The 14487-nt window shown below is 43.5% G+C and overlaps 1 protein-coding gene across 1 annotated transcript in view; it reads left to right on the plus strand.

Moving 5' to 3' along the window:
- The first annotated feature begins 2635 nt into the window (after positions 1–2635).
- mical3a (microtubule associated monooxygenase, calponin and LIM domain containing 3a) overlaps positions 2636–14487 on the plus strand; it is a 78882-nt gene continuing 67030 nt past the window's right edge. Inside the window, exon 1 of the mRNA XM_079163056.1 lies at positions 2636–2745. The gene's annotated coding sequence lies outside the window, so the exon portion shown is untranslated. The remainder of the gene's footprint in view (positions 2746–14487) is intronic.

Below are 14487 nucleotides of genomic sequence, written 5' to 3' on the forward strand. Positions count from 1 at the left end.
TTTGCACAGGAAGGAAAACAAAGTGTACTGTATTTGTCGTCATTCATGGTTTACTTCAACCAGTCATGTTTGCGTTTGTCTTTGGATTTACCTCGCCTCGTGTCATTTTGTTCCTCTTACGTTTATCTTAGTCATCGTACTGAAATCATTCTGGGTTACCTTTTTTATTTTTTTTTATTATGACATGCCCCTCCCCCGACATGTTGTGATGTTTTGGGGCCTGAAGTGATATTTTATTTAAATGAAATAAAAGTGAAAATGATGGATTGTAAAGCAGGGCTTGAGAATATGTTTTGGGATGTTTCTCTGTGTGTCCCGTGTGAACCGTCATACTGTCGACGGTTATGAAGCAGCCTAAATTACAACAGTATACACTTCTATAAAAGACGTAAATATTACATTCATGCTGGTGATCTGCTGGTGCGTTAGAGAGAGCACCAGGATGAACCTTCATTCAGGAAACAAACAAAACAACAACAGATAGTGTCGGTGTACGGAGTCTCCTTTGATATGCAGGGAGATGGTTTAGTGTCTGGTTTTCCGTCTCACCTCATGTGATCATGTTTTTGTTTTACCAATCTCACGCTGTATGCCTCCATCTGCTGGTTCTGTACTGTAACAACAGCCCATCCGCCTGTGTTCATCTTTCGTTCCTTTTTATGATACTATCTTGTTTTTTTTCATCTATTTCTACATCTTTGTATTTTGTAAAACTGACCTGTTGGCTGGCCCAACCTCATGTTTGATTGATGTTGCATGTTTTAATTATTGTATTTCTTTTGTTCCCTTTTTTGAGCATGCTGTTCCAAAATTTCTTGAAATACAAAAGAAACTTTCACTCGATGTGTCCTCAAGTTTTCAGTTCATCGTCACAAATGGATTTGATGTGTCGGCACAGTTGTCTTTTGAGTTCTCACACATGATCATCACACGAGTAGACTTGAGAGGGGAACCGGTGTATTCTCGTTATATTCCACCCTGAAGGTCACATACATTTACATTTGGAGTTGAAAAGCTGAAACACACCGTGCTCGCATCGTCACATCTCACATCATTCATTCATTATCAAAGCACTCTCGCAGGTGTTGTACTTCCCTCAAACATCCAGAGGGTGTCAGTGCATTACAAGGAAAACCAAATCCACTCATTTCACAACAAAGACTGCTCCCCTGGCTGCCGATGATGTAACCAATTCCTGAAGGCGTTTCTGTGAGTCTGAAAAGAGCTTATTATATCTACTCTTCATTATTCTTTTTATTATTGGAGGAATTGTGAACATGTCAAGTGTGGAAGTGGCATCTGCGGAGGATTAATGGTTGATGATTCTGATATCCAATATAATATATTTTGGTCTTTATATTACAGTACAAGCAGTAGCTGGCAATAATCTATTTATACCGATGGATATAAATGGAGAGCAGCATGTGTACAGTGCAGTGTTTTCCCTGCTGTTGTGGGTTTTGTACTGTGCTTCCACTTGTGCCACAGGAGTGCTTCCTGGGCATATATTGAGTTGTGTCTCATCTCATTAGATGCTTCTCCCCTCTAATCCTATCGCAGGATCCAAAGCCACCGAGTGAAGCGGCTAAACGGTCGGCAAAGCTCCCGGACTCCCTCTGCAGGGGTTGGACCGCACACAACTCAGCAAGTATTGGACAGTGCACCCATAGTCGCTGCATTGATCTTTTCACAGTCTGATTGTGTTAATATATATATATATATATATATACTTCAATTAGAGAACTTAATCTGGTATCCGTTTCAACAGCAATAATTGAAGACTACTCAGGCGATCACTTGCTGCTGCAGCTGTGTCTCCTTGGGTCTGATCTCCTGACAGTCTATTTACCTCTGGTCTCTACCACGACTCTGTGAGACTCCAGCTCTTGTGTCCGTGCACACGGGACAGCACTGCAGCTAGAGATGCAATTGTTCAACCTATGCTTTCACATGTTAAAAAGCCTGCAGCATCTCAGTGTATATTCAAAGCGATCATCTTTAATGTCAGTACTTACTATCCACGCATATAAATTCTACTACTGCGCTTTTTGTGTATGTGTTATTGAGTTGTAATTTGTTGTAAAACTTGTGTCCGATTTGACGTGCCTGCATGCTTCTGTCCCTGTGGATGCATTCTATGTTCATGCTGCTAGCTCAGTGTCTTTTTCTGTCTTGTCTCCAGCAGGGCTTAAGAGTGTCCCGTCCCGTCCTGTCTGGCTGCCTCTGGTCCTCCTTGAGGGGTCTAATACCCCCTCTCACACACACACACACACACACACACACACACACAGTAATCCTGTCTGTGTGTTGTCCCGTCCCAGCTCTGCTAGCTGAGTCCAGCCCGACCCAGCGTAGCGCAACAAGAGCACACCCAGGAGTTAATCTGGATCATGACGGTAATTACTGACCGGGTGTCCGGCCTGTAGGAGGGTGCAGGGGAGGGAGCACTTGTCCACTAAGGGAGGAGTCTAATAGTCAATTCTTCCCACTGACCTTGGAGAAAACTCTGAGGGAGGGAAGGAGGGAAGGAGGAGAGAAACGGAGAGAGGAAGGCAGAGCAGACCCAGGCATTAGCATACTGACAGAGTTCCAGCACTGCAGAGCTCTCTCTCTCTGTTTCTTTAACTCTGCCGGGGAAAGACAGGAAGACAAGGAGAGCAGGGAGGAGGAAACAAATCCTTTGACACATGAGAAAAGAGGATATCTGCCTTTTTCACTGATCCCAGCACAGATTCAGAAGCACTTGTGAGTAGACTGCTATCAGCTTGCCATTCACTGTCTGTGTGACATCTCAGGAATTTCCTTATGCAATAGAAAGAGTTTCTCAACCAGAGCCGACGGGGATGTTTTCCCCACAGTGTCTGTGATTGTAACCAAAGGGTATGTTTGTTTACTCCAGTAGGGTGACTGAGCTCGATGCAGTCTAGTTGCAGACATTTGTTTTGCTGTATGTACAGTATCTGTGTGTGTGTGTGTGTGTGTGTGTGTGTGTGTGTGTGTGTGTGTGTGTGTGTGTGTGTGTACACTTGGCCACCATAGCACATGTTCCTCCAGCTGCCTGTCAGAAACAGACATTCCTGCGGGTTGATGAGGATGAATGAGCAAGTATTTCAGCGACATGCGGCGATGGCGTCCTTTACGGCCATAAACCTTGTTGCAGTGGGGAGGATGTGGTCACAGCCCTCCTTGTTTACCAGTGTGGCTTTTTTAAATTATTATTATTATTATTATGCAACCCTCTGCATGCTGCGTCGTTACACAGCCTCGGAGCTGCTGCTTGTGAATCAATGGCATCAGGAGGGGTTGGCTAACAGAGACACTGCAGCAGCCAGGCATCTTCTGCAGCATCCAGCTATGTGCCAACTGTCACCGCTGTCACCGAGCGATGTCACTGTTCTCACTTTCAGAGTCTCACTTTGTGTGTGTGTGTGTGTGTGTGTGTGTAAATCTTAACGGGGGAGTGAAGCAGTCGCAGTTTACCCAAACTCAACACATCCATGAACCACTATCTGATCAATCTTTTTCTCCTCTTTTTATGACCACCAAGTCCAGTGGTGATGATGTCACTGCAGCTCCTCGTACTGTCTAAACGCAGACCCCCGACCCTCTCTCCCTCCTCTCTCCCATCATCACCTCCCCTGCCCCCCCCCCCCCTTCCCCCCCCGGCCCTCCCAGTGCAGGTTATCTTAGCGCCGTAATTAGGTCATTTTCTCATTTCTCTCGCAAGGTTGTGAGAGCTCTATTTCAGAGACAAAAGGTTGTGAGGTAAGGGTTACATTTTGAAGCTCACGTGTGTGTGTGTGTGTGTGTGTGTGCCATGAGCAAAGACGTCTGACGTAACAGAGAGGAGGGGTGGACCCCCAGCATCGTCTGTTTTCATAACAGATGACCAAGCAGCTGTGGGAGGCAGGAGGGAACGATAAGGGTGAACAAAGAATATGATAGTGTTTGTGTTTGTTTGTTGTTGCCCAGTGGCTAGTGCTGCTCTGCTTGCTGCTGCATGACACAGAACTGTATTTTCTCTGAGGTTAGAACCAGTAGCAGCAGCTCGTGTTGCACCATCACACTGCGGTGTGTCAGGTCAGGTGACTCTCGCTTACGCAAACTCTTTTCTTTTCTTTTTTTTTGCCTCCTGTGGCCATGTGGGACGATCCCTGTCCTCAAGGTCGCGATGCAGGTTATCTCCTGTCTCCCCTGCGCACCAGGCTCCACCGTATCGGAGAGCACACACACAGTGTGATATTGTGCCGCACTGTGCTGAGTAGGAGGCAGCGCGCTCATGTGATGTCCACAGGGGCGGTGAATAGCTGTCATTCATAAGAGAGTGGCCGTTTGCTCGGCAGCTGCCCTCCGCTCTGACTTCAGACACTGATCCTGCCAGTCAGCTGCTGCTGCCCCCCCCCCCCCCATACATTAACCATGTTGATTGCGCTGTGATAAGTGGTGTGGTGGAGTGCTCTTACAGTGTTATAATTCATGATAATCCTGAGTAGATTATTAAGCTTTTTTCATGTTTTTTAGCCTCTATTTCTTCAGCAAACAGAGAAAAGATGTTGTGTCATCAGTGGAAGTGGAGATATATGGGGGAAGATATTATACTGTACTACTATACTGTATACTGTAAGAGTAGTATACTACTATACTACTATACTCTGGATTTCAGCAAATGTTATTGAAGTTCAATGCAGCCACTAGGATCATTCTACTTTTTTTAATTTCGTCGGATGTCCTATTAAAACTACAACAAATATGGCAGTGAGGTGTACAAAACACACACTTTTATACAAAAGTGGTGCACTATATGGAGTTCAGTGGCAGAGGTGTTTTGTTAAACTTTATAAAGCTGCCCGGTATGCTACAGCTGATCATCTGACAGCATTAATCCCTGCTGGCAGACACTGGATCTCTCTGCGCGGCTGCCCTGCGGTCCGCAGCCTCTGGATGCTTTCGGAGCAGTCAGCAGCAGCAGAATGCAGCTCTGGCAGGATAGGTCAGCGCTATGCTAGTGCCAGTGTGTATGGGAGGATACACAGTGAAACCATTTCACTGTGCACAAGTGCATTTGACCTGTTTCCTGCACACTGAACTTTATTTTTATATACTTGTAGTGCTTCAGTATTGCTGTTTTTCTGCGGAGGGGGGGGGTTGTCTGTCCGCACGATATTCAGCAGATAATCCTGTTAAACTATTATCTCTTTAATAGCTTTGTTTTGGACAGCAGATGGACACTGCAGGGGTGTATTTATTCTGGTCCGACTGTTCCATTGTAAAGTATCCACTTTGAAACATAGTTAGAAACATCTCCCTCCATCTTTTTTTTTTGCATTGCATCCAACAACTCGCTATACCCATCATGAACAACTGCACCCGTCACACCTTGTTTATTCTCATGTGAAGCGGATTATCTTGGGTCAGTGCATGATTAATGAAAACTTCATCCACTTTAACAGCTTGTTACTGGCCTTCATGTTCCTCCTGAGCTGGGAGTTTAGATAAGCTAATCAGCCGACATCAGCGAAATGCAGTGTGCTGTGGTCAGAATTAAGGGTGCAGAGATGTGACTTTGTCAGTCCCGATACCGATACCTGGGCTTTGTACCGAGTACCAGTCCGACACCAGTGTTTCATTAATAAGCTGTATAACTCACTGAAGTGATAGGATCATTCCTTTATGTGTAAGTCAGGCTTGGCTTAAACATTCCAGACAATTATAGATATGGATATAAATTTACTGAATTGTTATTTAATACTAAAATAATAAATCGTACACCAGCAACTTTGTAAAGAATCTTCAAAATTCTAAGAATTACAATCCACGTGTTTTGGTCAGAACTTGGTCAGAACTTAAAACAGGAATTAAATGTCAGTCCATAATGTATATAGAATTGAATTGAACTGACTCTATTGGCCTCATTGTCGTGATACCTGATCCAGCTATTTGAGTCAGTATCGGTATCAGTGATACCACATACAATGAAGGACCACTAACTAGAATAGAAAGGAAAACAAATGGTAGAAATCTTTGGAGCGAGCTTTGTTTTCAGTGCCGATGTCCTCCGACTGCAGCCCAGAACATTTCTTCGGCTCGTTTTGTCTTTTCTGTCTGATTTGATTCTCTCCTGGCTTTGATTTTGGATATGAGGCAATTTTGAAACCAAACAAATCCCAGTGGGAAACGGGTCTTTTACTGTAGAGTTACTTTCTGGTATCTTGCAGTCAAAACAGTTGTTGAACTGTCAGCAGCAGGTTTTGTGGTCAGGACGACCTCAAACAAGTTAAAGAATTTAGCAACCACAAACCTTTACGGGTAATACAGAGCTCTCCTCAGGCGGCAGGTTGTATATATTTACAAACATGAATGTGAAATCATAGATAGTTTAAATTGATTTCCAACTAATTAAACGGAAAATACAGAGATTATCTTAATACACCGATTTGATTTGGTTTCCTTGCTACAAGTAAACAGATATACAGATCTCCTCGCTGCAACTGACATGTCTATGAGCTCATCACTGTGGGGACAGTCAGCCATTGTTGTTTCCATACCCTCCCCCACTAAGTCAGTCATGGCTCTCGTCAGATGTCAGATGACTCTACTACAGGCCTTGAGTTAGGTCCTCTTTCATCCTTAAGCGTGGATGAATGTTGTTAGTCTTTGGGGAATTGACATTTGTTCAGGACACGAGGAAAGAGAACCTTTACACAACCGAGTTACTTAGTCTAACGAGGGGGAAATAAAGAAGGACAATAACTGCTGGAAGCACTTCGAAAATTATCTTTTACTTTTAACGAAACTAACCATTTTCATCATTCTCCAAAAAAAAAAACAGCTTGCTATTAAGCTAAAATGGTGGCTTGATGCCTAATTATGAGCCGTATGCTCATTGAATTACACAGGAAACATATGGACACCATATGTGATTACGCTGCCGACTTCTGTATCAGATTTCTGTTGAAACACACACACGCAAGCAAAAAACATGAACCCCGGTAGTGACTGTGCAATGCCTCGTGTGTAAGTGATTGTGCATGCCAGTAAAATAGTCAACAACGAGAAACAAAACAAAGGGTTTTTCTCTCAGAGGCCTTGGTGTTTCCAATAGACAAAGACACATCTGTTGAAGTTTAGATTGCAGTCTGTTGGAAAGACGCATTTCCAGTAGATGTCCTACTTGTCAGATGTGTTGTCTGCTGCTTGCATGTCCTTTTTGTTTGCACACATTATCACACTAACCTGTTTCAGATGTGGGTGACTTATGGCAAGAAAGAGGTCAGAGGGCAGTATGCCTTGAAGAGTGTGGCGGGTTTGGGCACATTTCCTCTGTATATTCATTAAATAATGAAAACATTGACAAAGTTATGGATCATTTCATCTGACCTCCATTCTAACTCTGTAACATAAACTAGTTCAGGCCGTGTGAAATGAGAGCAAGCAGCCGGTAGTTAGAGATAAATCTGACAAGAGACTGGTCAAATTTATCAGTCGTCCAAAAGCCCTCGGCTCAGCAGCAGCCTAAATCCTCCTCATGGCAGGACTCTCTATTCATGACAAGCCAAGGGCCACCTGTAGTTGATTCTTTACCAAAATCAGCCACACTTCCCAAATCTGGCAGATATGGGACCAGAGTCACGGTTGTTTGAAAGTTTGTATCACCATTGAATCCCCCCCCCCCCTTTCCTTACCTTAACAAGAGCCCAACCTTAGCCCCAACCCCAACCTGTTGACTTTTCCAATTCTGACCCTCAACGTAACCTCACCCTCACCCCAATCAATAGCGGTTGTGACCCTTAACCACAACCTAACCTCGCCACAAAGGGCAGCGATTCAGGAAAGCAGAAAGACTCCGGCACAAAACCGGCTAAAATGTGGTGCAGCGCGCTACACCAGCATTCAGCTGCAGTTGGTCCAAATCAGCTACCAGTGTTACACTGATTTTGGTATAAAAGGTTCTGCATGGAACTTCTGCAGCTTTTCTTGTTTATTTCGGAAGCACATTTGGTTGGCAATGATCAGACTGTGCATAGATTTAGATCATTGTGAGCTGAATATATAGTTACTCAGTAATCATAGCCAAATTAAACAGCTAGAATGAATTAGTAATATTGCATGTTAGAATGTACTAATAAAAGATGAACAACTCAATATTGTGATGTCAACAATGGATCAGTGACTATCACGAAAGATGTCGCTCAAAGCGACAAACCCACAGAGAATTATTGACCAACTCAGCGGTTTCCCGCAGCTCTACGGAGCATTTTAAAGGAGCAACATTCAGATTATTAATTTAGCAGCAAACGACTACTGCCAATGTAAAGATATAGTGGAGTGATGTCTACCTGAGCAGTGAATGAAGTCACTCTCCCTCTGTGTGTGTGTGTGTGTGTGTTGTTAACCGAGCAGCGCTGAAACTTTGAGAAGAGCGAGAAGGAGCGGGTTACACGCCTCAACACATACGCCGACCAGGGGGTGTAGGTCAGACCCGGGGTCAGAAGTTCATAAATAGATGCAACACACATTTGGACACATGATTCATGTGCACACAACAGAGAGGGGAGCGAGTCCCCGCTGGACTTAAGTCTTCACTGCAGCTGTCCCCCTGGTTCTTCTTCCCAATCCCACCGGGATCAACTTTCGGACAGGCGGTGTGTCAGTCACACAACAACCAGAGTCACCAAGCTGTGAAAAAAACTCTCAGTAGTAACACTATCGTAATGACGATATTGATAAATAGCAATAACACGGTGAATTGATACATGTATTGAACGTTGGAGATGAATGCCCCTGAAGTTCAATTGCAATGTGTGAGGTTGTGTTGTTGATTTCTAGAATATGTAACATTTTTATCAAATTTGTATCGATTTAAGTGGCTTTTGAAAAGCAACTTTATCAAAATAAAATCATTTTATTCTTTTAATTTACTGCCTTTAAATAGTTATCTATACAGTGACTCTTTATCCAAATAAATAGATTCTTATATTCACCATGACGCTGACTTTTGTGTCCTTCTCTGGCTGAGAAGTTCACTTTTCTCATCTTGGACTTGGCTTCTTCATCGCCACAGTACTGAACACACCCTGTCTGTTACCTGGTAACCCTCCACAATGACACAACTCACCAGTGGAAGCATTGCATATATACGCTTGGCAGGGGACAGTGCTGTTGTGAAAAAAAATGACTGTAGTGATGAGAGAGTCCCAATTGAGAAACTGGATTAAAGAAAGCCTGTCTGACAGGCTGGGGATTCCAGCCGGGCACTCATGCAGGTTCAACAACAGGAGGGACAGTCAGGCGGAGGGCTGAGCGTGAGCAGCAGGGATTGTACAGAGAATAATGTTCATCCCATTTTCATAATCCACATCTCTGTACTTGTTCTTCCGTGAATTCGGTTGAGCTCCGGCCAACCTGCCACATGGATTGTGGGAATCTTCTTTTCCCCAGATGTATTCTGTGTAAAGTCCTGCTGCGTGTGGTTGGATACTCTGGGTGTGGTTGGGCTACGTTTTTATTCTTGGCTTCAGTGGATTTTTTCCGCTGCAAGGGGACAATGGGTTCATTTGAGGCTTTAACACTTAGCTGCCCGCACCTCCACAACCGTGTATCTGCTTGTCCCGTATTCGCCTTCAAGGTTATAACAGAGTGTCACGCTACTTCACTGGAACCTGTCTGTCTTTAGGCTACTCTCTTGTCTCTCTGAAGGTTAGAGAAGAAGAGCACACCATTACACACATTATAGTGAGGCCCGTGCAGCCACAGCTCTTGTAAAAACAGTCACACGGAGACGAGCTGCCGACGGGGCCACTGTCCGAGAGCGCACGGTTACCACAGTAACTCACACCACAGTGAGGCTGACTACGGGATTTAAGTTACCCAACTTTTCTGCTCCACACCCAGACTGGATGACAAGATGATGGCATGCCTGCTCCGGCTGAGAAGAGTGTTGTTCTTACGGGTGACATCCAGCTTCTATATATATATATACATATGCAGCGCAATTATGTTTCTCGCATTCAGTCCAGTCTCTGTTTGATAGGTGAAGCATAAGGAGAACCGTTACCGTTATGTAACGTGGGTTTCTCCACAGACTGACGAGCACGGTGAATGTTGGAGGTGATTTTCTTTTTTTAAGCGGTGATAACAGCAACTTTTCCTTTGCTCTCTTGTCGTGTCTCTTGATAAGCTCTGTGGTTATTTGGGACGAGGGGGTGAGTGAGAGACAACAAAGACGTGAGGTCACAGATCAGAGCTGATACGAGAGCTGCAAACCAAATGTGATTCACACACACACACACACACACACACACACACACACACACAAACATATCTTCAGTGGATTTCCTGCCGATGTACTGTCCACCAACTGAAAATGTGTGCTAAAAAATGATATTGTAGGTACATTTAAATGATAAAGAGATGGCATTACATCAGTTTGCCGTGACTACGTTGTTCATTTGCCTCTGATTGCAGTGACAGATTTTGGTTCATTTTTTCTAGATTTTAGTTTCACTCAAAACTAGCACAAAGCGTGGATCGCTGCACTGTGGATTTATTGCCAAAATGTTATCAGTCATTATTTCAAAAGCTGAAATGAGAACATCCAATAACCATAATTATGACTCATCATTCGCTCGACGTCCATGCGAGCAATCATGTCAGACGAGAAGGCCTCATATATTTCAAATGAAATCTTCTTTCATTCATAAAACCTCATTTTTGGATGAAAATTCTTTTGTTTTGTGTTATTTGTCCACGTCTACACGAGGAAGTATCCTGCTTTCTAACACAAGTCGACCCGGGGTGCGTTTCACTATATAACAAGGACATTTCTGAAAGTTGCAATGCATAATATTTATAGTTTTTATAGTTCTGAACTGGTCTCTTGAAGATGATGAATATGATCGTCAAGTGTTTTCGAAAGGTAAAAGACAAATTTAATTCTTACATGGAGGTTTATTATCCCTAGGTTATGGGCCTTTGCTCACTTGAAACAGGCTTGTTTTATAGCCTCACTGAACCATGTTCCATATTAAGGTATCCAGGCACACTGCAACAACCCAAATGTGCCAGAGGCCCCTCAGATCAAAGTATTATTTCATACCTTCGTGCCTCATGAGGAGCCAAGTCTGTAGAGTCTCATCAGGCCAAGAAGAAAAGCGTACATGACATACACAATACAAGGCCTCTGGGATCATCAGAATTGCTGGACTCTGACGTGTTTCTCTCTCTTCTCTCTTACTGGAAGGCTGCATTCTCTGCCGATCTGCTTTTCATTTCATGAATATATGGCTTTGGCTGCGATGGTGTTTGCATCGTACGTTCATCGGCTGCATAAAGAATTATTTCAAGTCCGTAGGATGTCTTAACTCCCAACAGAGCTATTTATGTTGTAATCCTGCCACATGGTTTACATCTGAAACGTAGATGTGTGAAAAGCATTCATCTTCATTCAGAGCATGTTTTTCTTCTTCAGCGCTCGAAATGGAGAAAGAAATGCTAGCATTTAGGCCTTTCGAAGGTCTCAAGTCAGTAACATTTTCACAAATATTGTTCTCCATGACCACATTTACATTGAGAGCATCCTTCTGTGCTGACTGAATGAACTTGTGTAAACTAGGAAGCACTTATGGATTCCTCTTCGTGCTTTGTTTTTAATCTTTGTTGACAAATGATCATTTCCTGGTTCCCAGAGGATGAATCTTAATGACTTTAGTGATCCCCTGACTTGACGTCTAGCGTCACCAGGAGGTTGACATATAAGCTTTGTGAGTGAAAAGTCTCGATGGTTGGAAAGATTGATGTGAAAGTTGGCGCTGACAATCATCTTCCCCTCGGGGTGAATTGTACTAACCTTGGATGATCCGTTAGCTTTTCATGAAGTGCCATCATCAAGTCAAAATTGTAATTTGTTTTATGGCCAAAACACCTGCAAAACCTATGACCCATAGATTCCCATCAACCCAAAGAGTACTTCTTTTTTAGTGTTAATTAGCGCCATCATGCCAACACGCTAAACTAGGATGCTTAACCTCAGCACGTTAGCGCTGTCATTGTGAGCGCTTTAGATTTAGCATTTAGCTCAAAGCACAGCTGATCCTATAAGTACAGCATCACAGAGTCGCTGGATGGCTGTAGACCCGCCCTGGAGGTCGCCATCGCCGTGACTTTCTGAAGGGGTCTTCTTTGGTCTATTCAACCCTAAAAATATGAACCACCCATACTTCCAGTGGCTAGTTTTCTCTCATTTAGCCTCCGATAATCCCATCAGATCTCAGTAGTAGTATCAGTTGTAGGTCTTGAGAGGAAGGACTTAACGTCAGATTCTTTTAATAAGTGTCAGGAGAGCCTAGAGACCGAGGCTTTGTTCGTTTGATCCCAGCTATGCTTGTGATAGAAGCTACAAAGCACACAAAACACAAGTGTTGGCAGTGGGATGAACGAATGGCTGTGAACATCTTGTCAAGGAGCGACAAAGCCGGGCAAACAGCCGAACAAAAGCAGTTTTGTTCTTTCAGAAGATAAGGAATTCAATTACTTGTTCTTCCTTTGATAAGATTTTGGTTTCAAATCCAGCGCTCAATGTCATGTTTATTCAACACATGGTTTATGTAGATAATGCTTCTCCTCAGATTTCCTGATTGCCGTGTTTGCTTTGCCTTATATGTAAAGTGGCGAACAGTACTGTGTGGCATAGTGTGTGTAAAGTTTCTGCATGTGTGGCTATTTCTCAGAGTGCCTGGAGTTAGCCGAATGCACAATAAATACAATGCTGCGTGTTTGTGTGTCTGTTTCGGGTTGAGAGGTGTGGACAGGCCAGACAGAGATGAGCTCCCCGTTCTTCTCCCCGGTCTTTGTGTCCCAGTCCCACTCATTACAAGCGCTCTTTGTGCCAGCCCAGAGGTCACATGTCACAATATTTAAACAGCTGCAGACGATAGTTGAGTGTTTGCTCTTTTCCGGTCGACACAGAGGGCAGCGATCTGGTTTGATACGATGGAGTGTGAGAATTCGGAGTGAGAAAAAGAGAACTAGATCATTTTGGTTTGGGACCGCTGACTGTCTTCACTTCCTTTACCGTGTCACTGCTTTAAAAAGTGTGATATCGATAGATAGATTAATATAGATTACAATACATTACGCCACATTACAGCACCACTACCACACACAGTACCAGTGTACAAGATGGAAATGCGGACCAACAAAAAGAGTGGCATCTGAGAATCTGCCCCCAAGGGGAACAACTCCTGTCTAAACGGAGCAAGATCAATTTGTTGCTATAAGACACCCGTAATGCACTGTGTTAGAAACCCTGTCTGGAGAGTCATTGACAGCTCCATTCAGGCTGTCACTTCTCACTCCACTGCTCCGCTAACAGAAACCTGTCAATACTAGAGCTGGGAACATGACATCTGCACCTCGCCTGCATGTCCGTTGGGTGCAATGATGGAAGAAGTACTCCGATCCTTGAAGTAAGAGTACAAAGACCACACTCTGAAAATACTCCACTAATAGATTATTAAAGGTTGGGCATATTTGAACTCCTTTTTATACTGTTGGGTAGTTTAATCTGCAGCAATGCTTCATATTCTCTAAGATCATCATTATGTTTATAGCGTCGCTATCCTGACCCATGTACTGTGTCTCTCAGAAAAACAGCTCTGTGACGATGCATTTTCCAGCTGATTCAAGACATATTCTCATCCAAAATGTTCACTGAACATGAAGGGTATGAAAAATTGTAATCTGAAAAGTATTTAAAGATGTCAGACACATGTAGTGGAGTAAAAAGTACAACATTTACAGTACCTGCGATGTAGTGCAGTAGAAGTTTAAAGTTCCATAAAATGCAGGTACAAGTACAAATACAAGTAACTCCAATTTGTACTTAAGTGCAATACTTGAGTAAATGTACTAAAACACATTCCACCACTTGTTGGGTGTATGGTGTATCAGTAGAAACACTTAAATGTGTAATATTAATACAAGCAGTGCTATGAGCATCCGTGTGGTGGTAGTCACAGGATATTCAGTGTAAGGGCTCCAATTTATCCACGTGTCCTTTTAAATAACTTGGACCCTGCAGCCGCCTCCCTCTTGCAGACATCTCCTGTTGTGTTATTAAGTCCCTGAAACTGACTCAGAGCCTGAGGGCTGACAGCAGGAGGCTGCTCTGGAGACATGCAGCACACAGGGATCTGAGAAAGAAAGTCATCATAACAGGAACTAATACTGGCACCATCGCAGTGTAGTTTGAGCCTCTGAACATTGTACAACTGATGGGCGGGCCTTCAATGTAGGTCACAGCTATTGAAGACTCAAAAAGAACTGTTGACACGAGCTAAAGAAGGTAAAACGCTGCGTCTGTCTCTTTAAAGCTAAAAGACAAGAGCTGCTATTGTTGTGATAGTTGGACTCCTGCAACAACAGTGATCATTGATAATAGGGGACACCAAATATGGTGTCTCTGTGTGTGCGTGTGTGTGTCCTTGTGTG

This window comes from Pholis gunnellus, assembly GCF_910591455.1.
Source record: "Pholis gunnellus genome assembly, chromosome: 7".
Taxonomy (NCBI): Eukaryota; Metazoa; Chordata; class Actinopteri; order Perciformes; family Pholidae; genus Pholis; species Pholis gunnellus.